Source organism: Macrotis lagotis, chromosome X, assembly GCF_037893015.1.
Source record: "Macrotis lagotis isolate mMagLag1 chromosome X, bilby.v1.9.chrom.fasta, whole genome shotgun sequence".
NCBI classification, from domain to species: Eukaryota; Metazoa; Chordata; class Mammalia; order Peramelemorphia; family Peramelidae; genus Macrotis; species Macrotis lagotis.
This window is the reverse complement of record NC_133666.1, coordinates 10,828,988-10,856,981: the sequence shown is the minus strand read 5'-3', so window position 1 is coordinate 10,856,981 and position 27,994 is coordinate 10,828,988. Positions and strand designations below refer to the sequence as shown.

Genomic DNA, 27,994 nt, shown 5'->3' with positions numbered 1-27,994 from the left:
TTAAATAAATTTAGATCTGTGATTTTTGTTCTAGATTTTTCATAGTCTAATAAGTGTCAAAGTTGCCAATTATATCTTTCATCTGAATCTTCTTGGGATGCTGATAATCTTTTTTATTAATTTATTTTTTATTGAAGATATTATTTGAGTTTTACAATTCCCCCCATCTTACTTCCCTCCACCCCACCCCCCACAGAAAGCAATCTGTCAGTCTTTACTTTGTTTCCATGTTGTACCTTGATCCAAATTGAGTGTGATGAGAGAGAAATCATATCCTTAAAGAAGAGACAAGAAGTCTAAGAGGTAACAAGATCAGAAAATAAGATATCTGGGGTTTTTTTTCTAAATTAAAGGGAATAGTCCTTGAAATGTGTTCAAACTCCACAGTTCTTTTTCTGGATACAGATGGCACTCTCTTTTGCAGATAGCCTGAAATTGTTCCCGATTGTTGCACTGATGGAATGAGTGAGGCCATCGAGGTTGACCATCACCCCCCATGTTGCTGTTAGGGTATACAGTGTTTTTCTGGTTCTGCTCATCTCACTCATCGATGGTGATAATCTTTCAAAAATGCCTTGCTATTATTATTTCTATCTTCATTTTATCTCTTGGTTCTTTTATATTGAAGTTTTAAAAATAACAAATCCAGTCTTGACTTGGCAACTCTGTCCTTTTCAACATTACATAACACTTTTGCCTCTTTCAAGGTACTACAATTGGAATTAATTTATTCCATATCAGCACCACTTCCTGTTCTTAAACTTGAAGTTGTAAGACATATTTTAAACCAAAATTTCAAATTCAAGTCTACTGCTATTTTTTTGGTAAATCTTTAACTACTTTTTGACATTCTGTGACTTTCTGGACTAGTATTGGAAGCAAAAGTTGAAGATATGGCTCTGAGACCTTGTCATTTTACTAACTGGGTAACTTGTAGTATTATTTCTTTCTAGGTTTTTTGCAAGGCAAATGGGGTTAAGTGGCTTGCCCAAGGCCACACAGCTAGGTCATTATTAAGTGTCTGAGGCTGGATTTGAACTCAGGGACTCCTGACTCCAGGGCCGGTCACCTAGCTACCCCCTACCTTGGGCAAATCATTTGACTTATAGAATCCTGTTCTTTCCTCTGTAAAATTGGGCTAGGGTTAGAATAAAGACTATATAGTTAGAATAATGACAGCTGACATGTTTATGTCATAAGATTTGCAAATGTTATTTGCATAAGGTTTACATACTCAATAGTAAGATATTGATACTGCAGAGATAATCATTATATGAGAAACTCTATCATTATTTGTGGCTCTGGGAAGTTAGATGATTTGTCTGTGATCACTTAGCTAGTTGAATATTAGAAGCTTTAATTGCTGCCATTCAAAATCCAGTTCTTTCTATTGACTCACATTGTCTTGAAAAGTCTGTTGAGGGTCAAATGAGTTCTAGGATGTAAAATACTAGACAAATATTAGCTCATATTATTCATTAAACTTTACCTAGATACTTATTTGCTTCCATTATCATTTCTTCAATTCTCTTGGAATCTCAGTCTCCTCATCTGTAAAATGGGGGCAGTCATCTACTACAACTCTAAGGTCTTTTCCAACTCCATCTATTATTTTCTAATTCCAGTCCCAGCTCAGATGCTACCAGCATATGATCTCCTGTTACCTAAAAAGGGACCCTTCCTTTCATTCTCTTGTTTTCATGGTCTACCTCCTTGGCAGGCATGGGCAATAACTCAATCTCCTTCTCAGATGTTTGATCCTAGTTCCAGGGTAGTGACTTCAGGCCTTCCTCCCTTCTCTACCTCCTTTCTGGTGGTAGTGGCTTCAGGCTTCCTCCTCTTGTTTTGAGGAGTTAATTTTGTTTTAGGAATTTGGGGGGAAGCTAGTTCTCTGGAACTCTTTTGTTCAGAACATTTCAGGTTTCTCAATGATAGACAAGATTTACCTCTACTAATGAGACACACTATCAAGTCTGCCAGCTGAGCAACATCTCTCCTGCATTAATTATATTCACAGAATTTCTCTCCACTGTGAACTTTCTGATGTCATATAAGATGTGATTTCCTTTTGAAGGCTTTTTTACATTCATTACATTCATAGGGTTTCTCTCCACTATGGATTCTATGATAGTGAATCAGGTGTGATCTCCTCCCCAAGGCTTTCTCACACTCATTGCTTTCATAGGGATTTCCCCCATTATGAATTCTTTGATATCCAATAAGATGTGAACTCCTACTGAAGGCTTTCCCACATCCAATACATTCATATGGTTTCTCACCACTATGAATTCTTTGATAGCCAATAACATGTGAACTCCTACTGAAGGCTTTCCCACATTCATTACATTCATAGGGTTTCTCTCCACTATGAATTTTTTGATGTTGAATGAGATGTGAACTCCAGATGAAGGCAATCCCACATTCAATACATTTATAGGGCTTCTCTCCACCGTGATTTTTTTGATGTCCAATAAGAGATGATCTCTGACTGAAGGTTTTCCCACATTCATTACACTCATAGGGCTTTTCTGCATTGTGAATACTCTGATGCTGAATGAGGTGTGAGCTTCTGCTAAAGGCTTTCTCACATTCATTACATTTATATGGTTTCTCAGTATTATGACTTCTCATGTGTCTCACATATTCTGATTTTTTGCTTAAAGGTACAGCTATATGAATCATAACTCTGGGGCTGTTCCCTTATTAAATCTACCTCATTGGAAATTGGATGGCAGTCTGACTTACATCCACTGAGACTCATCATTACATATTTCCTGATTATGAAGAGATTCCATATTGCCCTTCTCAGGCCCATCATCTGAAATGATAAGAACAAATCATAAATGTCACTTGCAGAGAAGAAAAAGTGTATCTAAAGTCAAGGAATGAGGTTCACACTTAAATGAAATCAGTGCTTGGATGACATTTCCTGCTGCTTTATAGAGTTGAATTTGTTGTTGTTTGTTGTTCAGTCATGTCTGATTCTTTGTGACCCCATTTGGAGTTTTCTTGGCCAAGATACTGGTTTGACATTTCCTTCTCCAGTTGAGTTTACAAATGAGGAAACTGAGACTAGTAGGGTTAAGTGATTTGTCCACATAGCTAGTAAGTATCTGAGGCCAGTTTGAACTGAGGAAGATGAGTTGTCCAGACTTCTGGCTTAGAACTCTATCCACTAGTCACCTTGCTGCCCCAGATTTGAGTTTGCAGATCCCCAAATCTTACTTTATACTTGTATAGAAACTTCACATTTCCAAGGTACTCAACATTAATTATTTCATTTGATACTCACAATAACTTCCTGTGGCCTTATCACCCTCATTTTAAAGATGAGGAGCCCAAGACTTCCTAGAGGTTAGAAGACTTGGCCAAAATTACATGACTAGCAAATGGTAAGGATTTTGGATTCCTAAGCCATTGACCTTTCCATAATCTGGCTACAGGTACCTTTCCAAATTAATTTAACCTCTTTTTCTCCTACATATATTCTATATTCTAGCCAAATTGGCTAGTACTCACTATTCTATCTCCCACCTCTAAGTCTTTGAACAGGCGGTGTTCCACTGCTTGGAAAAAAACATGCTCCTTTTGTAGCCTCCTCTGGCTACTTGAGTTCAGTTCTGCCTATGTGGAATCATTATTAAGAATTGGGAAAGCAAGGGTGGAAATAAAACAAAAATTTATTAAAAGAAGTTACAAGGGGGGCAGAGCCAAGATGATGCTGTGAAGGCAGCATTTCCTGAGAACTCTGACCCCCCCCCCCCCCCCAATAAAGGATGGCTCTAGACAAAATTTAGAGGGGCAGAACCCACAGAAAGACTGAGTGATACATTTCCCCAGTCCAAGAGAACTTAGAAGTTCCTTGGGAAAGCTGTGTTTCACCAGGACCAGGGTGCAGTCCAGCCCAGCCAAGCCTAGCGCAGCCCAACCCAGCTCAGCCCAACTCAGTTCAGCCCAGCACAAGAGATCACTGGCAACAGCTTTAAGGGGCAGGGAGGGAACTCTGCTGCACCTGGGTGAGTATAGAATGAGGAACATGGCTGCAGAATCTGCAGTGAGAATTGGGAGAAAGCAGCATGCCCCCCCCAGAGATGGTAAGGGAAGTCTGCAGAGATTTCTCTGCTCTCCCTGGGGTAGGACTCTGCTGTTTGCCTACACTCACATATTACAGTTTGGGTTTCCATACTAAATATCCAAGCTGTATCTCTCCTTATAGCCCCAGGGCAGAGGGTAGTGCTGTGGTCATCTACATATCAAAGCACAGACTAGAGAGCATAAGACCTTGGAGAAATAAAGATACCAGTGGAGTGTCCCCCCAAAAAAGCCCAAAGCCTTGTAAGTGCAGTAAATTAGTCTTGTGCTGAGGAAATGAGTAAACAACAGAAGAAGAAGAATCTGACCATAGAGAATTATTTTAGTTCAATGGAAGATCAAAACACATACTCAGATGATGACAAAATCGAAGCTTCTGTATCCAAAACCTCCAAGAGAAATAGAAAATGGGCTCAGACTATAGATGAGCTCAAAAAAGACTTTGAAAAGCAATTAAGGGAGATGGAGGAAAAATTGGGAAGAGAAATGAGAACGATACAGAAAAGTCACGAAAACCAAATCAAAAGCTTAGTGAAAGATATACAAAAAAAAAATTGAAGAAAATAATATGTTAAAAACCAGTTTAGGCCTAATGGAAAAATCAAAACAAAAGGCAAATGAGGAGAAGAATGCTTTAAAAAGCAGAATTGGCCAGCTGGAAAAGGAGATAAAAAAAGCTCAAAAGAGCCATCAAAAGGGAGATGCACTGGTATGGGAGACCACAAAGAAAATAACTCCTTCAAATACAAAATGGAACTAAAGGAAGCTGAAGACTTTGCAAGAAAGCAGGAAGAAATAAAACTCTTCCAAAAAAGTAAAAATTAGAAGAAAACGTGAAATATCTCATTGGAAAAACAACTGACCTTGAAAACAGATCCGGAAGAAAAAAATTAAAAATTATTGGGCTATCTGAAAGCCACAATCAGGAGAAGAGCCTAGACTTCATTTTTCAAGAAATAATACAGCAAAATTTCCCTGAGATCCTAGAAGCTGAGGGTAAAATAGAAATCAAGAGAATTCACAGGTCACCCCCTGAAAGAGATCCCAAAAGAAAAAACTTCCAGGAATATTATAGCCAAATTCCAAAACTCCCAAATCAAAGAGAAAATTCTAAAAGCTGCCAGAAACAAAATTCAACTACTGAGGCTCCATAGTCAGGATTATACAGGATCTAGCAACATCTACATTAAAGGCTTGTAGGGATTGGAATATGATATTCTGGAAGGCAAAATATCTTGGTTTACAACTGAGAATCAACTACCCAGCAAAACTGAACATTCTCTTTCAGGGGAAAAGATGGACTTTCAATGAAACAGGGGACTTTCAGACTTTCCTATTGAGATGACTAGAGCTGACTAGAAAGTTTGATCTCCAAGTACAGGACTCAGGTGAACCATAGAGGGAGTGGAAGAGAGGGACTAACTATGAGGAACTTGATGATGTTGAACTGTTTGTATTCCTGCATGGGGATAAGATACTGATAACTCATATGAACTTTCTCATTTATAAGAGCTGATAGAAGTAGCATATATAGACAGGACATATGAAGGAGTAGAATATAATGGTATGATCTGGTAAAGGGATGGAGTCAATGGCCGATGGGGGAAAGTACTGGGAGGAAGGAAAAGGGGATAAAGAAAAAGCTGAGGGATTTCACACGAGAGTCAAGAAAAAGTTTTTTCAATGGAGTGGAGGTGGGGAGGCAAGGGGGAATGAGTGAGCCTTCATTCTCATTGGAAATGGCTCAGGGAGGAAATGACATACAACTTAATAGGGTGAGGGAATCTATCTTGTCCTGGAGAAGGATGGGAGGAAAGGGACGGGATGGGGGAATGGGGGGAGGGAAGGGGGGAAGAGGCGATAGAAGGGAGGGAAGATCGAGGGGGAGGGTACTCAGATTCAACACACTTTTGGACAGGGCCAGGATGAAAGAAGAGAGAATAGAATAAATATGAGTGGGGAGAAATAGAGTGGAGATACAGCTAGAAATAGCAACTGTGGGAGAAATATTGAAGCAACTTTTCTGTGGGACTTATGATAAAGAAAGCAACTCACACCAGAGACAGAGCCATTGGAGTCTGAACACAGACTGAAGTACAGTTTTTTTTTTCCTCTCTATATTCTTGAGGTTTCCCATCTTCTTGGGGGGAGAGGGGGTTTATGTTTATTCTTATGTTTACTCTTATAACATTCAATTTACATCAATGTATGGCATGGAAACAATGTAGAGACTGTCAGACGGCCCTCAGAGGGGGGTGGGGATTGTAGAATTCAGAGCCTTGAAAAAAATGATGGGTACATATACTATTGTATATAATTGGAAAACAAATAAAATGTTAAAAACAAAAAAAAAAGAAATTCAATGGAGTGTCACCATCAGGAATAACCTGTAGGCCGAAGTGAAGTGAAGGCTGCAGTGCTGCAGTATAGCACTAATTAGATATGTGAATCTACTAATTTCATAGTTTTTCTTTGTAATTAGCTACAGAAGAAAGCTTGTGGGGTTTTGAGCTATTGAATAAAATAAAGAGTTGTCAAATATAAAATGCATAATAATAAATTTAAAGCTTTTCCTTAAAAAAAGAAGTTATAGCACATAGGAAGGGGTAGGGAGAGGGAGAGGGAGAGAGGGAGAGGGAGAGGGAGAGAGGGAGAGAGGGAGAGAGGGAGAGGGAGAGAGGGAGAGAGGGAGAGAGGGAGAGAGGGAGAGAGAGAGAGAGAGAGAGAGAGAGAGAGAGAGAGAGAAACGAGAACAGCCAAGCAGCATTGGCTGGGCCAGCAGGTCAGAGAAGATTGTGGCTTTGAGTGGGAGTCCAACCCAGGTTTTTATGTCTTGTGTCTCATCCAGAGGCCAAAAGGTGAACTCCCTTTCGCTTACTGGACCCCAGAATTAGGTAGAAGGTGAAGCCTAAGGAGATCAGGATACAAATTTTACATTAAACAATGAATCAATGGTAGTTGATTTACATCAAGAATGGTGATCTCCACTCTATTTGACAAGATTAACAGCCTTTAAGATTACAAATTTTGTTTTTTAAAATCATAATTCTCTACATCTCCCCCCCCCCCATAGTCAATTTACATCTCAAGAGCAGGTGCTAGTCAATTTACATCTCCATCCAATTTCTACATTAACAATTCTCTTCATCTTTCCCCTGCATCACTTTCACTTTGAATCCTTAGGCTCAAGGATCAACTCAAATATTACTTTCCCAAGGGAACCTTTTCCTGAATTTTCTATTAATTAGTGCTCTCCTCCTCCTCAGATGATCTTGATTTTAGTTATTATCTGCTTGCATGTTAGATTCCATTTTATCTTCATTTGCCCAGCATCCTTGCATAAGAGGTAATTAAACCTCTAATTAAAGACTAAATTACATTCTCCTGTCTAACCTCACAAAGGAGAATTGTTTCTTACTATCCACTATGCCTACATTCATTTAGTATTAAAGGTTGACTAGTGGTGCCTTGAGTTACAGCTCCATGGGGGAGCTCGCTGAGAAAATGCTGTCACCTCCAAGAAAGTCTGGCCAGATTCACTTCCTTTGCTTTTCTAGCAGGGATACTGTAGAGAATGTTTGTTGAAGTTCCCTTCTTTTTTTGTTTGAAGCTCCTTTCTTAAAGTGCTTTGTATTACTTTGCATTTATTCTGCATCAACTTGTATGTGCACTTGTTACCGCTCCCCGTTGAAGCGCCTAATAGTAAATGAGGCATAGTAGGTGCTCCATAAATGTGCATTGATTGATTGGTCTGGGTTACCTGGATCTCAGCAAGACATTTGGGAGATTACATCAAGAAATAACTGTGACCAACAGAGAAACACATGAACTGAAAGATAATGCTGTTCAATGGATGAGGAGCTGGCTAAGTGCACAGACCTAGAAGCTGGTGATTATTAAATTGATGTCCAGTGGTCAGATGACAATCTGGGGGTGAAGGGTCTCTGATAGAGTGCCACAGGGATCTATCCTCTGCCCAATTCTATTCAACGCTTCTATCTATTTGATGAATGCACCAGATGGTGGGTTTGTGAAACTGGCAAATGACCCAAAGTCAGAAGGCATAGCTATGTGAAATGTGGGATGAAAGACCCAGGGTCCAGAAAGCTCTTGATAGGCTAGAACAATGAGCTCAATTTAAAATGAAAATTAATAAGGATAAATGTGAAACACTTAATTTGAATTCAAAAAGCTAACTGCATGGTTAGCAATGTGAAAGGCCTAGCTAGACCTAGGTAGAAACAAATTCTATGAAGATTGAATAGGTTGGGGCAGGGGAGGGAGTGTCATGCCTTACTGAATGACTCAAAGCAGCAGGTAGGTGGGGATGCTAGAAGCCCAAAGTCATGTCTGGGGTCGAGATTGGATCAGATGACCCTTCTTCCCAAGATTCACTTTCTTCAACCCTAAACAAAAAATCTCTCCTTAAATTAGCTTCATATATTCAGAATTATCACTGATCTTAGCAATTTCCAAGGTAAAAAAAATTTAAGAATCAAATTTAAAGAAATACAAACTCTTGGATACCTTCATTTAAAAATTCATCAATCTGACAATCAGCACTGAAGCAAACCTTGGCTTTTTAAAACCTATTCTCTTTTAAGAAGAAGCTTTTATTTTTCTCCTAAGGAGCCTGACTCCAGCTTCTAGCACCTGACTTCTAGTTCTGACTGCTCAAGTGAAAATTTATCTGTGTTCTGTTAATTCCAGGGACCAAACATCCCTGTATAACATTCCTTCAACTGTGAAATTGGTTTTTCCTCCTCTGGCTTTCTCAGCTACCCTGTGGTTCAGTACTTGGTCAGAAGGCAGAGTTTAAGGAGACATCATGGGCGAAGTGGGCTTGTTTTTTACCAACTTGATGTTTCCTGGCAACAGCTTAAGAGTCCCCATCTATATCCAAACTGATCAGTGTCTAAGTTATTTTGATTCTAATGACCTAGGTTTCATCGTGGGCTAGCCCCACTCAAGCCTTGTCCTTCATCCCAGACTGCTTTGTAAAGGGGTTCCCTCTGACTTTGTCCCACCAGAATATTAAAAAGACACTGGAAGAACATTGGTCTTCTCGCAAAGTTGGGCAGCTCCCCAAGTGGCCTGTCAAACTTGAGAGAGTAGAATTGGGGAAAAGGGCAGGGCAATACAATAAGCCTTTGGTAAAGCTGGCACAAGCTTTCCTTCCTGCCAATCACTATGGACAGGAAGTCGGCCCAGAGAACTGCAAACCAGCTTGGGGTAGGGAGGAATAATTAGTTTGTATTTTGACTGGAAAGAGGAATGTCTACCTATGAGAAGTGTGGAAAAAACCCTACAGACTTCAGGAAGAGGTGTCATCAAGAAGGGAAGTATGGAGAGTACTCTTCATGCCACTGTCCACACTGCCAGCCTTTCGGCCTTCCAGCAAAGCTAGGCTGGATCCACTCTTTGAGACCCAGCTGAAGTCCCCCAATCTCATTAGGCTCCCTCAGGGGCTCCAGACCACACACAGTTCTCCTTTTGGAACCCTTCTGGGATTCACTACCTATAGCACACAACACATACCTCTCTGTACAAAGAGTTTTGTTCTTTGACCAATGTTTTTCAATGATTTATAACAGGCAATTATTTTTGGCCCAGTCCTGTGGTTTCAACAGTGGAGGGAACCAAGTCCTCAGAAATGAAAACTTCCTCTACCAATGTAGGATGTAGGGTACTGATAGATGAAGACACTGGACCAAGGTCACATAGCCAGGACTGGTCACACTTTCCTGACTCTTATGCCAGCTCTCCATCCACTACACCAACAGGACCTCTCATTATGAGAGAGTGAGAAATGTCATACTGTCTTATAAACTATTAGGGCTAAAAAGAATAAGAGATTATCTGCTCCAACTTGCCTTATTCTAATGATGAAAAGAGACCCAGATGTGAAATGACTCCCTCTAGTCATCACCCAATTTCACATTTATTTGTTTTGTCTTCTTCTTTAAAACTCAAAGCTCTCTGACTGCTTGAGTCAGGTCTTATGTTTCCTTGTTTTACAGGTCACAGTCCCTCCTGTTGGTCAGCCCACATGCACTCAATAAATGTTGTGGGGTTGACGTCACTCTCTTACTTACCAGGTTGTATAGTTTTATCATCTTCTGTCTCCTGTACATCTGGGACCCAGGGCATTTCGCCTTGCTCCAGCTGGGAGATCATTTCAGGCTTGCAAACAGAAAAACCTTCTCCCATGGAAAGGAGAAAGATATGAAACCCCTCACCACCCCCTCAAGTGATCATCTACAGAGCTTTCCTCCCTATTCCAGACAAACTTCTGGAAAAAAGAAGGAAAGAGGGGCAGCTAGGTGGCGCAGTGGATAGAGCACTGGCCTTGGAGTCAGGAGTACCTGAGTTCAAATCCGGCCTCAGACACTTAATAATTACCTAGCTGTGTGGCCTTGGGCAAGCCACTTAACCCCATTGCCTTGCAAAAACTAAAAAAAAAAAACAAAACAAAACAAAAGAAGGAAAGAAATGCACATTTCTTGGGTACTTACTATTTGTCAGGTACTGTGCTGGTATCTAGGGAGGGGGGTACCAAGAGAGGCAGTCCCTGCCCACAAGGAGCTTACAGTCAACATCCTAATGGGGAAAGACCTCTCCCCCACATACACACAAACAGACACATCTCTACTACCTTTATTTATTGTTTCCTCTTTCTCATCTCCCACTCATTTCTGCTCCCTGCATTCTGGCCTCCATCCCACCACTCGACTGACATTGCTCTCGCCGAGGTTCCCAGAACTGGCAACTTCTATTGATAAACTGAATGACCTTTTCTTGATCTGTAGTCTTCTTGACCTCTCTGAAGTCTCTGACACTGCTAACTTCTCTGCCTGGGATCTCCTATCCTCCCTGAGGCCACATGGCCTTTCTGTGGTCCTTTGCTTACCTAGTGAATGCTCATATTTCTTTGCTGGCCTACCAACTCTATTCTATTCCCTGTGTAGGGGTGGACTCCAGAGCTCCATCCTGGGTCTTCTCCTCTTCTCTCTAGGCTATCTCATCAAGTGTCCAAGGTTTCAATTCTCATCTCTATAAAAGTGACTGGATGCTCCAATATAGAATTCATGATCTTTCACCCTCCTTTTAATTTCCCTGTTTCTGTCAAAGGCACCACATTCTTCATGTCAACAAGGCTCCCAGCCCACGTGTGACCTTTGCCTCTTCACTTTGCCCTGCCCTCCTCCACCCCCAGGCCCTGTCCCCCAGCTAATCAGTTGCTAAGTCTTATAGACTATCTCACCATCTCTTGTATCCATCCCCTTCTCTCTACTCATACTTGACTATGTTCATTAGAGCCCCCATTGCCTCTTGCCAATAGAATCCTAAGAGGTAGCCTCGACATAGCCCTATGTCTAATTCTCTTCTCTCTAGAGCAGCCTCTATTCTAGTGACAATATAATTTCCTCAGGCTCCTGTCTGCTCATGACATCCCTCTGCTCAAGAGGTTCCAGTTGGGGGCAGCTAGGTGGCACAGTGGATAGAGCACCGGCCCTGGAGTCAGGAGGACCTGAGTTCAAATTTGACCTCAGCCACTTAATAATGACCTGGTTGTGTGACCTTGGGCAAGCCACTTAAACTCATTGCCTTGCAAAAAACCAAACAAACAAAAGTCAAGTGGTTCCAGGGGTTCCCTCATTGCAAGGGTTTGCTTTGTGTCTGCCTTCCCAGTTGCCCAAACATGATGCTCCTAGAGTTCAGCCCTCCCCTCTTAACCTGTGTGCTCTTCCCCATCCAGGACATTCTTCTTTCCATTACAATGGCTATCTGGACAAAGTGGGTTGTTGTGGCTTGCTTCCTTGGGGCCCACAGTGACAACTTCCCTCCAGGGGAGCTGAGAATAAGGAGTCAAGCCACTACTGCCTTATGCCTTCAGCTCAATTTTATTACTGCTTAGCTATTATATATATACCGTTAGGTCTTCCAGAGTAGAACAAAGAATAATGAGGGAATGGGGATGCAAGCATTATGTATGTGCAGTGTCTTGCATTACAAGATAGGGGGTACGTTAGGGAGGAGATGATAAGGCACAGCTGTGTCTAGTGCCCTTGGTCAGTGGGGTGGAATATCCAGCTCCCAAGGACTCCAGCTCACCTTATCTCTCAGGGCGGCTTGCCAGCTCCTAAGACTGTCCAGGTGGCAGTTTACTTGGGAATGATTTGTGTCATGGCTGTTAGAATAGCCTGTATACCCACAGTGGGTGGGTAACTCAAAGGGGCCCAGGTATTTCTAGAGTAGGAAAAAGAAAGAGGCATCAAAAGGTTGATGCACTGGTATGGAAGACCAAAAAGTTTGTTTGCTTGACTTCAAGAGTGGCAAAATCAAAGGGCTGAGCAAGCCTGTACCAGGAACCTGAGAAAATAGGGCAAGTTCACTTTCAGGGAATGGGACCAATGGAAAACATCAATCAATGAACATTTATTAACTGCCCGTTATGTGCTAAATGTGAGGTTACAAAAAGAACACAAGACAGTCCCTATCCTGAAGAGTTTCCAGATAACTCTTTTGTTGCTGAATTGTGAATGGCTGGCTGATGTCTACACAGTATTTTCTACTGAATTAGCTTCCCCTCTGGTCTATGTAGTATTCAAGTCAACCAAATTAATCAAATTTAACAAACATTTATGTCAAGAAAATATTATATGTAGTGATCTTTGATGAGTAGGAGAGATAGAAATATAGACAGGCATTGGGTTTGGAGGCAGGAAGACCTGGGTCCAACTGCAACTACAGATACTTAAGAACTGTATGATCATGGGCAAACCTCTCCAGGCCTCCGTTTCCCCATCAAGAAAATAGGGATAATAATAGGAGGTGGTTCTAGTCTGCTGTGAGAATCAAGTAAAAGAATGGCTGCAAAGTGCCTGCCAACCTCAAAGAGTCATCTGTGGAAGTTGTTATTACTATGAAAGATGACATATCCCTGTCCTCAAGGAGTTTTTAATCAGAGATACACAAATAACCTTGCCCACAACAAAACTAGTCAGTGTCTAGCATGGGAATTGAACCCAGCTCTTTTCTGCTTTATATAGAGAAGTAGTTGGAGGATGAGTGTAATTCTCTTATAGATACAGAGGATTGCTTGTAGGAATTTCCAAAAATAATATGATTGCAGAACAGACTCTCCATTCAGTAGAATGGACCAAAGGAAATAGTGTAAAATCAGACTGTGAAAGGAAACTGGGATAGACTGTGACAGTTGGGGAACTGATTCTACAGACCATGGGGAGCTAGCAAAAGCTTTGTAGCAGGAGACATGCCCTAGTCTGTGCCCTCACAGCTCCCATCCTAGTGTAGGCCCTCAACACCACTGACCTAAATTGGTGTGACAGCCTCCTAAGTGGCCTCTCTGCCACAGGTCTTCCCATTCCAGTCCATCCTTACCATGAGATTTTCCTATTAAGTGCTTCCTATGAGGTAAGCACTGCTGGATCATAGATCCGCCCATGACTCCATCTCTCAACCAACTTCCATGGCTCCCTATCACCTCTTGGATGAAAAGGAAACTTCTCTGTTTAACCGCTTACAAACTGGCCCCCAAACCTATCTTTCCAACCTCACTGGTCATTATTCCTCCTTCTGCATATTGTCATGGGGTCACCCTGGGTTTCTCTCCATTCCATCTCCTGACTGGTTGCCTTTGCACCAGTCATCTGCTTTTCCTGGGATGCCTTCTTCCTCCTGACTTAGATGCAGGTTCAGGACAGCCTTCCCTAAGAAGTCCCTTTGGATCCACCCCCACCTCCTAGTGCCTTCCTTCCCTCTTTCTCTCCCAACCCACCTTCTCTTGAACTACTTTGTATGGATTCTTTTTCCACATACCATATACTTATAGACACATCGTGCTTCAAACACGTAGAACATACATTCCCAAGAGTAGGAATGGTTTTATTCTTTGTACTGTATCCCCAGATCAATGTCTGGCACATGGTTGTACTTAATAAAAGTTTTGTAAAATGAATTTTGACTTTTTTTTATTTTGTATTACTCAGATCTGTCCATCAAGATCATATAGGGAAGGCATATAAAGTTCATTAAAACCCGAAGGAGAATGGAGAAGAGAGGAAACACAGGAGAAAGACTCCGGAGGCAGATTGCTACTTGGACCCTGAGAACTGTTTAAATTAGGTGGGAGAAGGTGTAGTCAAGAGGGAATGGTCAAAGACGCTTTCCAACCAACAGTAACGTCACTGACAAAAACAGAGAAGCCGGGTTCCAAATCTGAGAGTCCTAGGCATAGAGATAATAAGGAAAGCCAGGGCAAATGAAATTGATGGAGGGGAGTGCAGGAGAGAGTGAGAGACAGCCTCGGGTGGAACCCACATATAGGTGTCCAGAAGGAGAGGAGTTCAGAGTCTGAAGGGATGTATGATGTTTTCTACTCCAACCCATACCTGAAAGGCAATCCCAGACTGACAGATATGATCACCAGTCACCTGACCCTTTCTTAAAGATCTCCTGTGAGGAAGACCCAAAGGAAATGGTCATCTACAACGTCAAAGGCAACAGAAAGGCCCAAGAACTTAGGAACGGAGAAAAGGCCTGTGGATTTGGCAATCACGTAATTGCAGAGAAAATGTAAAGAATGAAGGGACAGTTAGATGGCACAGTAGATAGAGTACTGGTCCTAGAGTCAAGAGGGCCTGAGTTCAAATTTGACCTCAGACACTTGATACTTACTAGCTGTGTGAACTTGGGCAGTTAACCCCATTGCCTGGCAAAAAAGAGCAAAATATAAAAAACAGAATAGGTTTAAAAATCAACCAAACAGAACAAAATAGAGTTGAGATCATATGCCAGACAAGGTAGTCCAGTAACTGCATCTAGCAACCCCAAGAAAACCAAACAAACCAGAGGAAAAGGAATTATGCATCAAACAGTAAAACTAAAACTGAGGTCTACATGATAGATAATCAAATATAAATATCATGAAATAATGTCAAGAATATGGTGAACAAAAGCAAACTTACACACTTGATTCAGGGAAAAAACAGCTAGGGTCAGGCCTGGGCAATTTAGTCTGGGTAATGACCCACGCTCAGATAACCTTCATGCTAACAGCCAGCCTTGGCAGTCTGATCTGGACAGCACTTTGAGGTAAATAAGAAAGCTGAAAGCCCAGAAGATCCAGAGAGAGAAAGGTTGAATAGAAACTCACAAGTGGCTAAATGGACAGAGAAGGTCATAAATGCCAGAGGGAAAGTGAGTATTAACTCAAAAAGAGGTCAGAACACCAGGTACAAGTGCTATATAAATGAGAGAAAATGAACCCAAATTATCCAATGAAAAGGTATCCTGTGGCCACCCAAGAGGACCATGGAACAATAGCAAGAAATTTCAGAATGATCCAAAAGAGAAAGAACTTTTTTAAAATAAGAAATTGGAAAGGATACAGGTCACAAATCAGAGGTCTCAACAAAAAAAATTTTAAAAATACAAAGACCAGCAAAGGGAAAACTGGATGTGTGGTTGAGAATCTCTCTAAAGAGAGACTCAAAGAGGAAGAAAAACAGATTTGTAATACAAAAATACTTAACAGGAGAAAAACTGGCCCAAGAGAAGGTCCAACAATAATAGAACACAAGAATCTGATATTAGCCTTGTTATCTTTCTTTTTTTTCTTCAGGTTTTTGCAAAGTAAATGGGGTTAAGTGGCTTGCCCAAGGCCACACAGCTAATTATTAAGTGTCTGAGGCCGCATTTGAACTCAGGTGCTCCTGACTCCAGGGCCGGTGCTCTATCCACTGCGCCACCTAGCCTCCCCTATCTTTCTTTTTTTAAAAAAAGTTTTATTTTTCACACTCTTTTTTCTTTTTACTTTGAGTTCCAAATTATCCACTTCCCTCCAGTAGATCACTCTTTTTCAAACAGGATGTGCAGAGATAAATTAAGAACTCTAGGCATCCCAAAAGAAAAATAAAAAGGGCTGAGTAGTATTTTGCAGGATATAATGTAAAGAGCTCTGTCCAGAACTTCTAACTAGAGATAGCAAAATATTAGTTGGTAGCATCCAAAGAGAGATAAGGATGGGGAAATGGGGTTTGGGAGGAATTCGTCTTTCCAATTTCAGAGCACATAGTAGTTATATTTCACAATTTCAACAAGGAATACCCTATTCAAACAGCCAAAAGAAAGATCTTGAAATATGAAGGAAAGGCCTTTTGGAAAAGCCAGGATCCTTCTGTTTGGAAGAGAAATCAGAGAGCAGAATAGCTTATTATAAAAAGGGCTCAAGTTGCAAGCCAAATGAACATTGCCTCATTTTAGGCAAAGCAGCAGCACCACCTTCCAGAGGGGATTAATTATTCAACATGCCAACACTCCAAACAAAAGAAACATAAGAAAGTAGATAACTACATAGAATTAGCAAGAAAAGGTTAAGTACTGAAGTCATTTCTGTCATTGAGAAGCTTTTGCTTTATAAAAAAGAAAACCAAAAAACCAGAAAGGTTGTATGGGGTAAAAGAAATAACAAAGCCAAGTCACCAAGGGCGCCTAAAATTGCCAGAAGGGGCTCAAGTTTGATTAAGGGGCACTTTGAAAGTTAGGAGAAAAGAAGGAAGAAAAGCTGAAATGATCATACTTTGTAGACAAAATCTGTGAACATCCTCAAAGAGAATCAAGACATTTTATGAGAGGGAAGAACTAAATGAGAAATTGATGAGATGAAGAAAGAGGGGATGAGTGACAGGGGGAAGGGATGATATGCCCCACTATAGTGAGAGATCAGCTGCTAAGAATTTCCTCCAGTCCTCTGATAGGAGCAAAGGATGTGGGAGAACAGGACTGAACAAGGACTGAAGGAAGGGAAGGACAGGGGAGCAAAAAGGGATCCAGGGTAATTAAAACTATCCTCAGTGAGGGGAGATATTGAGACAGGGATCTTATAATGGGTTCCATCTTGGGGAAATGTGTATATGAGAAGATGAACTTCTCTGAGAAAGAATCGTATCCATCCTGGGAGAATATCCCATTCCAAGAGTGGGAATGTGTGAGGATTAAAGGAGAGGCATCAGCGAGCAGAGTCAGTTGAACATGACTTTGGCAAGAAAGACTTGATGTGGGTTTGGGAAGGTTGGGACTATGTCTAATGAAGAGACAACAGAAGGATCAGCATACTATATTCTTCTATCTGATTGCTACAGCTTCCTTCACAAATTGGAACGTTGAAGAGATTCTTCCTCTGTCCTTCTCACATCTCATCTGTTGCCAAGGACCATCCATTCTACCTGGGTAATAACTAACTCTTACGTGTGGCCCTTCCTCTCCTCTGACCCAGGCCCCACCCTGGTGCATCCAGACTATGGCAATAGCTGCAGGTAGGTCTGCCTATCTCAATCTCTCCCTACCCCAGACCATTCTCCACTCAACTGCCAAAGTGATATTAAAGCCTAGGCCCCTGATCAGTGAACTTCAGTAGCTCTTTATCATCTCTGGGAGCAAATATAAAATTCTCTTGATTCAAAGTCCTTCTTAATATACACCCCATACTCTTTCTAATTTTCTTGTATTCTAGGATCAAGTGACAGTGGCCTCCTGGCTAATCTTGCAAGACATTGATCCCTACTTGATACACTTTCCCAAATGAGGACAATGCTTGGAAAGCTCTGCCTCATGGCTGCCTTCAAATTAGCTAAAATCCCACCTTCTACAGGAAGATTTTCCCAGTCCCCCTTAATTCTGGTCTCTTCTCTCTTAATTCTGTGAATAGCTTGTTTGCACAAAGCTATTTGAATGTGGTGGTTCCCCTGTTATCTGGGGGCTTCTAGAGAACATGGTCTTGCTTTCTCCATCTCTGGATTCTCATAGTAGACACAATGTTTACTGGCTGACTGACTGGGTGACCATCTGCAAAAGGCTACAGCTATGCTTCTCCTTCCCAGTCTATGCTCATTTCCTCAGTTTCTCTTTCTTGTCCTAAAGGGCATGCTGCTGCCTGACTGAACTGATACTGCTTCCTTTACCCCTTGATGATCCCCTGGGTCTCTGGCATTGAAGAATTCGGTACAACCCAACATGGTCCCCCTCCCTGTGCCCTCCATACCCACCTATCACAAATAACTTCTGGGTCTTCTTCCCACCCATAGGTAAGTTGCCCCTTTCTGGGACAAAAAGCCTTAGGGGGCATCAGATGGGTTTCCTCCTAGGTTCCTGATCTTGGAACCATCCATCTCACAGAGCTAGATAATTCAGTTCCTCTGAACTCACATTTATTATGCAGCTATGGGCATGGGCATGGTGTTGCTTTGGGCTGCTGAACCCAAAGAAGTGAGATGGGGACCGAGCTATGAATTTGGGGGAGTACATTTTATTACCAATGACTATGTGGGGATGCCTCCTCAGAGCGCATAGCACTGAGTGTCCAGAGAACAAGGTTTTTACAGTATTTTGGGGGGGAGTATATTGTGAGCAAGCAGGATACAGACACAGAGACAGCGGTTAGATAGATTTTCTTGTCAGATTATTACAAACATATGCAAACATATGGCCTAGTATAGATCTTGCTTTATGTCTTAACATGTTTCTCGAGACAGAGGGAATCACAGATTCATGGGCTTCCCACAGGTTCAAGATGAGTGGAATTTACTATCTTATGGTTCCAGCTGTATCTGGGGGAAGGGGAGGCAGTCTTTGGAGAAAGCAGGAATTTTACAGATACAGCAAAATGATTAGGTTAACAAGAGTGTTTTGTGTATCTCAGACAAATTTATGGTATATCTCGTGACCCCCAGAGTCAAGCATTTGGGTCCGATTGTTCTCAGACCCAAAGCATTTGGGTCCGATTATTCTCAGATCCAAACACGCCTAGCCAAGTTTATATTTCTGAGGAGTTTCTCAGGGCCCATAAAGGTGTCAAGGACCTCTTCTATACAGGGATTACACAAATATTGATACTGTACTTTAAGGCAAAGCTCTTTCTGTATAAGTGACACCTCAGCAATGGTTCACCTTTGTATGTGTGAATGAATTTTCCAACTTAATTCAATCCAATATGCAATTATTAAGTGATTACTGTATGCCACATACTGTATGCTCGACATGTGAAAAACAAAACTGAAAGAGACCCTGGCTTAGGGAGACTGCACACATACAAGTATATATGGGGTATAAATCCTATAATAACAAGAAAGGTCAAGAGACTGGGAGTGAGAACATCTGGGAGAATCAGGAAAACTCTTTTGTAGGAGGCAGCTTCTGAGTCAGACTTGGAAGGAAGCTGGGGACTCTAGGATGTGAGAAGGGGAAGTCCTGGTGACTTAGGGGCAGTGTGGGCACAATCTACCCACCCACCTTGCCTCAAACAGGGGCACCATCTGTATGGGGAGTGGCAGGGATTCCCAGATGCTCAGTTCTTGGGAGGAACGGCAGAGCAGCTGGGCAAGCAGAAACTTTCATGTAAGGAGGCTGCAGCTCTTCTGTGGTGATGGTCAAGTTTGTTATACCAACTTTTGGACTGGGTTCTTGATCTGTGATGGGCTGCAACAGGGCCTGGGATGTGACTGGGTCAGGCCCATGGATATTGGGAATATTTGCTATTCATTAATTTTCTCAATTTTACTTTTAAGAAATGGTTCATTCAGAAGAACGTTGTACACCCTAATAGCAACATGGGGGTGATGATCATTATTAATGGACTTGTTCATTCCATTAGTGCAACAATCAGGGACAATTTTGGAGTATCTGCGATAGAGAATGCTATCTGTATCCAGAGAAAGAACTGTGGAATTTGAACAAAGACCAAAGACTATTTCCCTCAATTAAAAAAAAACTATTATCTTATTATGTAATTTTGCTATCTTTTATACTTTATTTTTTTCCCTTTAAGGATATGATTTCTTTCTCAACACATTCAATTTAGATTAATGTATAGCAGGGAAACAACATAAAGATTAACAGACTGCCTTCTCTGGAGGGTGAGGGGAGGGAAGCAAGTTTAGGAGGAAAATGTTAAATTCAAAAATAAAATAATTAATTAAAAAGAAGAAGAAATGGTTCATTGTCATGGCTACCAAGTGGGTATCATGTAATGAACAGTCAAAATGACTTGGTCTCTTAAGGAAGAAATTCAGAGAGAGTGGGAGATCAAGAGCATTCCTTTAGCCACCCTGAACCTGCAGGAGGCAATAAAAGTTTAAGAGCAGCTGAGGGCATTCTACTGGGGAAGCAGAGGGTTCATCTTTTTAGGTTCAACCAATACCTTACTATACCAATAGATGAAAATGAGGCCTATTTCCACAGGAAGAAGCTCCAGGTCTCAGAACTAACAAGCACCAAAGCCCAGATCTATTATTTCAGCCTAGGGGCCAGACATGGCAGCAAGAATGCAGATACAGATGCATCATGATTTGAGATAGGAGGATCATATTATAAGCAGAATAGAGAATGGACCTACCTGTGCTTTCATTGGTTTAAGGGAGAGGAAATCTCCCAATGCAGCATGGGCATGGTGTTGCTTTAGGCAAAGATCTTTCTGTATATACACCTCAGAAAAGAACTGACCTGCTCAGGGGTTATCAGTCAATGCAGAGGAGGTGGCTAAACCCAGGTCAGTTTACCAGCCACTTTACCTTGCTATTTCTAGTAGAAGACAACACCAATTTGCTGACTTTTAAACAAGGAAACACCATCTGTACTGTGCTCAATTTACTGTCAGATGACCTGTATGCAAATTCTGACCCATCTACCTTTGTGACCTTGGGCAAGTCACTCTGGCTGTCTCAGCCTCATCTGCTAGTCCCAAATCCATGACCCCAGAGACTACACCTTATATCCTCCATTAAAATCTGACACCAATGTCTCATTCAAGTGAAGCAGGGACTCTGGAGGCTGAAAAGCTGTAACCATTCAATATGTCCCATGGAAAGCTGGAAAGGTTTTGAGCTAGGAATCAGGCAACTCTTTGTGTGTCTGTGTGTGTGTGTGTGTGTGTGTGTGTGTGTGTGCGCGTGTGTGTGTGCAGTAGGCTAAAGCCCATATGGCACAGTTTATCTCCCTTTGTTTAAGAAGTGGGGATTGATTCTGAGTCCTACCGTGAAAAGTAGGCAAGGGGCAAAATCCTTACCAAGTGCAAAGTAGGCAAGGGACAAAATCCTTACCAAGTGAGACCACATTCCCATAATTCTCCAGCATCACATCTTTGTAGAGGGCTCTCTGAGAAGGGTCCAGTTGACCCCATTTCTCCTTTGAGAGATACACTGCCAACATCCTTGAAATGTCACCAGTTCCTAGAACAATAGATGCCTGCTGATCCAAAGGATGAGGACAGAGCCTGCAGATGTCAGAGAGCAGAGGAAGGGGCCTCCAGCAGTTAGAAACTCTGACAATAGTGATTAGTGGGCAGGGGGAGACAGTGAAGGAGAAGCCTCCATGCTGTCACCAGCCCCAGCAGGAGTCAGAAGACTGTTTTCTAGTCTTGCCTCTGCCATGAACTTAATGTGTAAACTGAGGCAAGTCATTTAACTTCAAAGAGCCAGCCTCAGTTTCACCATCTGTGTAATGAAATTAATCACTATCAGAGGGAATAGCAGTGAAAAAAATTAGAATTAAAATCACAAAAGGAGTAGAAAGAGTAGTAACCTGGGTTGTCGATCTAGATTTGTCATCAATAAACTGTATGACCTTGGGTAGGTCACTTAGATCTCTGCTCTTGTATCCTCACTATAAAATGGAGATAGAAGGGGAGAAGATAATAATAGGTAATCTTTACAATGATTTTCATATGTTTCAGCATATTATATTCATATACAAGAAGGACTGTGATCCCCATTTTACAGATGAAGAAACAGGCTCAGAGGAAGGAGGAAACTTATCTAAGGACATGTGGCTGTTAACTGGGAGTCAGGATTGTCCCCAAGCCTGGAGTTCTATCCCCGTGGTCAGATTGCCTCTTCAGAACAGCCCAACCTGTGTCTCTTGTGTTTCATATTAGAAGGCTATTGCTGTGGAAGCAAAGGCATCAGGTTGTTGATACCCAGCAGTACCAACACAAAACGCATTAGAAGCTGCTAGAAAGAGGAACTCAGTGATGTTTCTTTAGTAAAGGAACTGATTCAAATTTGTAGGACTAAGAGCTATTCCCCAACAGATAAGTGGTCAAAAGTTATGAGGTGATAGTAATTAAAGGAAGAAATCCAAGTTACCAGCAATCATATGAAAAAACATTCCAAATCACTACTAGAGAAGTGCAAATTAAAGCAACTCTGAGGTTCCATTTCCCTTCTATCAATTTGGCTAACATGACTGAAAAGGAAAATGACAAATGTGGAAGGGGAAATGGAAAGGCAGACACATTAATGCACTGCTGGTGGAGTTGTGAACTGGACCAAGCATTCTGGAGGGTAATTTGGAACGATGTCTAAAGGATAGCAAAACTGTGTATAGCCTTTGGTCCCAAAACACTAGGTCTGTATTACAAAGAGATCCAAGGAAAAAGAAAAGAACCTATAAGCACAAAAATATTTCTAGCAACTCTTTTTGTGGTGGCAAAGAACTGGAATTGAGGTAACAACTGGGGAATAACTGAACAAATTGTAGTATATGATAGTGCTGGAATATTATTGTTCTGTAAAAAATAACGAGCAGGATGGTTTTAGAGAAACCTGGAAAGATGTACATGAACTGATGCAAAGTGAAGTGAGCAGAACCAGGAGGATAATTTAAACAGTAGCAGCAATATTGTGAAAAAAAGGAACCATTTTGAAAGGAAATTAGAGCTCTGATCAATTCAATGGCCAACTCTGATTGCAGAGGCCTGATGAGGAAGCCAGTTGGCCACCTTCTGAGATAGTGAGGTAAGGGATACATATGCAGAATGAGACATGGCCAAAGCAGAAATTTGGTTTCTGGTTTGGTTTTTTTCTTTTCAAGGGTGGTGGGAGGAAGGAAGAGAAAATAAATGCTTTTGAAAAGTGTGGAGGAAGGAAAGAAGGATGGGAAGAGAGAGAGAGAGAGAGAGAGAGAGAGAGAGAGAGAGAGAGAGAGAGAGAGAGAAGAAAGGGAGAAAGACATGAGGAAGGGAGAGAGGAAGAAAGACACAGAAGAAGGAGAGAAACAGAGAGAAAGAGGGGGGATAAAGGGGTGTATCTATCCACACAGGGCAGGGAGGGAGACAGAGGAATGGTCAAAATACTGAAGTAACTTTAGATGCCTCTGCAGTCTCATGAAACCTATGAACAGCTCGAAATTTTTTTTTAATGTATAAAATTTTTAAAAGACAGGATTATAAAGAAAATCAAGTAATTTGAAATACAAAAAAAGTTGACAGACTCCAGGTTAAGAACCCTTGTCTTCAAGTGATTGAAAAGATAAACTGAAATTTTATGAGTCAAACTTCATCAAAGTATAAATAATTGATTCTTCAATTGACAAATGGTCAAAGGATATATACAAAGGCAATTTACAGATGAGGAAAAAAAGCGATCCATAGTCATATGAAAAATTGCTCTAAATCATTACTTTTTAGAGAAATGCAAATTAAAGCATCTCTGAGGTACCACCTCACACCTCTCAGACTGGCCAATATGAACAGAAAGGACAATGATCAATGTTGAAAGGGATGTGGGAAATCTGGGACACTAATACATTGTTGGTGGAGCTGTGAACTCATCCAACCATTCTGGAGAGCTATTTGGAACTATGCCCAAAGGGCAACAAAAATGTGCATACCATTTGATCCAGCAATACCACTACTGCGTCTATACACTGAAGAGATGATGAAAAAGGGTAAAAACATCACTTGTACAAAAATATTCATAGCAGCCCTGTTTGTGGTGTGCAAAGAATTGGAAATTCAGTAAATGTCCTTCAATTGGGGAATGGCTTAGCAAACTGTGGTCTATGTATGTCATGGAACATTATTGTTCTATTAGAAACCAGGAAGGATGGGAATTCAGGGAAGCCTGGAGGGATTTGCATGAATTGATGCTGAGTGAGATGAGCAGAACCAGAAAAACACTGTACACCCTAGCAGCAACATGGGGGTGATGATCAACCTTGATGCACTTGCTCATGCCATCAGTGCAACAATCAGGGACAATTTTGGGTTATCTGCGATGGAGAATACCGTCTGTATCCAGAGAAAGAATTGTGGTGTTTAAAGACCAAAGACTATTTATTATCTTTAACTTAGAAAAAAACTGTTATTATTTAATTTTGCTATCTCTTATACTTTATTTTTCTTCCTTAAGGATATGATTTCTCTCTCATCACATTCAACTTAGATCAATGTATACCATGGAAACGATGTAAAGACTAACAGACTGCCTTCTATGGGGGTGGGGGGGAGGGAAGCAAGATTAGGGGAAAAAATTGTAAAACTCAAAATAAGTAAAATCTTTCTAAAATATAAATAATTGCAAAGCAAATATAACTGTTTATACTGGTGCTTAATATTATTTGCAATAACTCATTTTCAAAAGCAAGAGAAGTTGTGGGGCAAAATGGGCCTGTAGGGATATGAGCTTGAGGAGAACAACAGAACCATATATCTCACCTGGGGCCTAGCCATCAGGATAGCTATCATCAGCTGGTCTCCTCTGGGTCCTTAAGGGAGAAATACAGAAACCTGGGGATAAAAAACATAAATTAAGATTTTATTTATTAATTAATAAGCTTGGTTCACTCACCAAAAATCACTGGGTACCTCACTTTACAAGCCATTTAAAAGTAACAGAGCTTGTAACTGAGACATCCTCCTCAAGGATAGGAGCTCCCATCTCTCCAGAGGCTCAAAGCATCCCAGTGTGACTTCCCTGAATTCTCACTATCCACCTGTTCTCAGGATAAAGGCAAGGTTTTCCTTAGGCAAAATGTCTCATTTGGGCAAGTTTGATTCTGTTCCCCTCCCATCTTTTTCTTCCTCCTCCCTAACTCCTAGAGTACTCTGCATCTTCCCATTGGCTAGTAAAAGCTTACACTGAGTTGTCCTACACCCAGGCTTGCAGCCACTGTGATCCCATCTGTGCCCAAATGAAGGGATATAGGAGTTTCCCTGAAAGGGAGAAAAAGAAGCCTTGTATGAGGCTGGCAGCCCTGGGACCTGAGTTTCTTCCTGTCCCAGTTTATACTTACACTGTATGCCCTCAGATCCCATGCCTGGGGGCTTCAATAAGAAATTCTGGGCAGCCCCTCAACCTTGCTCCATTCCCAGCTCCAGGATGAGTACAGTAACATTCTCTTGATTCTGGCTATAGCAGGCTCTTTGCTGCCTGCCTCCCTCCCAGCCCAAGCTCTTATCCCAAACCCCCCCCTCTTCTTCACTTCCTTATTCCCAGTCCACCAGGTTTACAACCTAGCAGTCATCCTTAATTCCTTCCTATCTCTTTCCTTGCAGATCCAATCTGATCCCAAGCCCTGTTGATTATACTTCTGAAACATCTGACATTGGCACTGCTCTAGTGCAGGCTTTTATCATGCCACATCTGGATTACTGGAATGGCTTTCTCAGTGGTCTCTCTGCTTCAAGTCTTTCTTCACACTAGGCCATCATCTACTCAGTTGTCAAAGGGAATTTCCTAAAGCACACAGCACCCCCACTTTCCCTTCTCCCTGCTCCCCTATCACCTCCAAATCCTCTATTTGGTCCTTCCACAGGTCCACAGCCTCTGCCATCCAGTGAGATGGACTTCGCTGACTCCACCTCCTAACTCAGGCCATTTTCACTGTCTCCCTTTGTGCCTGGAATGCTCTCCTTCCTCACCTTGACTTCCTGATTTCCTTCATTCTCCTGGCAGCCTCTCTTGGTCCCCTTGAGTGTGAGTACCTTCCGTCTCTTAATTATCTGCAGTTTGTCTTGGATAGATTTGTTTGCAAGTTGCCTCCCTTGTTGGATTGTAAGCTCCTTAAGGACAGGGACTGCTTTTGCCTCATTTTCTATCACCCAGCATTTAGCAAAGTTCCCAATACAGAGTAGGTGCTGCCTGCCTGGACAAGCAGGTTTATGGCTGAAGATCTCCGGGAGAAGGTAACTCCAATTTGGGCTGGAATTGTAGCTTAAACTGCCTGACCCAATAAGAACAAATCTAGTACTTCCTGCAGTAACAGCCCTTCAAAAATCTGATCAAGGTTATAACATGCCCATAGAGGCCCTTTTTCAGCTCCTTCCTTCAATGTTCACACAACATGAACCAAAGTCCCTTCACCATCCTGGCTGTCTCCCTTCAGCCCCTCTTCAGTTTATCAAAGGCCTTCTAGTAAAAGCTTACTTTAAGTTGTCCTACACACAGGCTTGCAGTCCCCTAAGCCACTGTGATCCCATCTGTGCCCAAATGAAGTGATATAGGAGTTTCCCTGAAAGGGAGAAAAAGAAGCCTTGTATGAGGCTGGCAGCCCTGAGACCTGAGTTTCTTCTGGGCCCAGAAATGTGAACAGAGGACTCCAGAAGTGGTCCTGCTGTAGGCACATTCAGCTGGGTTTCCTTATTCCTGGCAACTATGCCTCAGTTTCCTGGGGTTCATTTGGCTGCCCCATCACTCTGTTGACTTAGAGTAACTTCAAGGTGTCTGAACAAGCCTGGAAACCTTTGCAAACAAACTGTGTGCCCTCTAATCTTAGTTTGAATTTGGGAGGGTGACTTTTGGTCCTCCAATGTAAGATGTTACACGTTCTCTCTTTTTTTTAATAGTTTGGAGATTTTATTCTAATAGCTTTAATTACAGTGAAATGAAAACTGAAAACAAGTATACAAAACAGTCCATTACTAAATGTGTACTGAAAGCAGTAAGTCATCACATTCTGACAGCGCAGCAGTAAATACATGAGAACTCTGAGGAATCTCAGGGGATACAACGGGAAGACACGAATGAACTAAAGTGAGAAAAAAAAAAACAGTTCCAGGTCAACAGTAATACACAATGCCCTACCCGATGTAGGGCACCACGTCGTATTAGGAGCACTGAACTCTGAGTGACTGGAAAGCCAATGGGGCAATTTCTGGCACTCCTAAGCAATATTACTCAGTTTATTTTATTGTAAAAAAATCAACTCACTGTTTCATACTGGGAAGGGATTTAAAACACATTGACACTTGGGTTGCTGGGCGTTAACGTGCAAGCAGCAAAGCCGAATGCTACTCCTACTGGCTAGTGAGACCTGTGTTGAGATCCATTTTGGTGGTTGGTTTTTAACCTGAACTCGGTGTATTTTTTTAATATGAAAAAATGTAAAAAAAGACAAGTAAAACACTTGAACACAGAACAGAGAAATATGCTTAGTACAGGTTTTGCAGTAACAACTTGAATACCAGACCATTGTAATCATCTGCAGTTTCTCTTTTGAAACTTGAGAAATGACAAAAAATCAAACAAGTAATCAATTTTGCATGGTTAAAAGAGAGATCCATGTAATGCTATTTCTTTGGATCTTTATGTATTTCATAGAGTTTGTGCTTGTATTTGTGCTCCCATGGATCCTTCTTAGGAAAAAAAGCTTTGAGGTTGTGGTTCTGAGCAGGCTGCACATTGAGATTATTAGATCTTCAATCATAAACCGTTCATAACTAGACTTTTTACCCCTTGCAGTTCAGGTCAGGCTGTGATTAGTTCTCTGTCACACTTTACATTAAATAAGAAACCTTTTTCAGACCTGAATTGGCCACATTAACAGCATGGTGCAATACATTCTGTGACAAGGGGTGAGAAAAAACAGCTTCCGGACTCCATACCACAGAGTAGCACAGTTTGCTCCATGAGAGTAGAGCGAAGGGTGAATAGGAGGAAATAAGAGGGAGAGAAGGAAAGAGGGAGGAGGAACTGCTGTTGTTTCATTCCTGGTTGCGGAGCTGATCGGACAACCTGTCCAGTCCTTCATAGAGCCCATGCCCACTAGTGGCACAGGTGGCTTGGATGTATCAGTTTCTGTGACGAAGAGAATGCAGTCCAAGCTT

The 27,994-nt window shown here is 41.6% G+C and overlaps 1 pseudogene; it reads right to left on the bottom strand.

Annotated features, from left to right (window-relative positions):
• Window positions 1–2,001: 2,001 nt before the first annotated feature.
• Window positions 2,002–27,797, bottom strand: LOC141498597 (uncharacterized; annotated as a pseudogene).
• Between the last annotated feature and the right edge of the window lie 197 nt (window positions 27,798–27,994).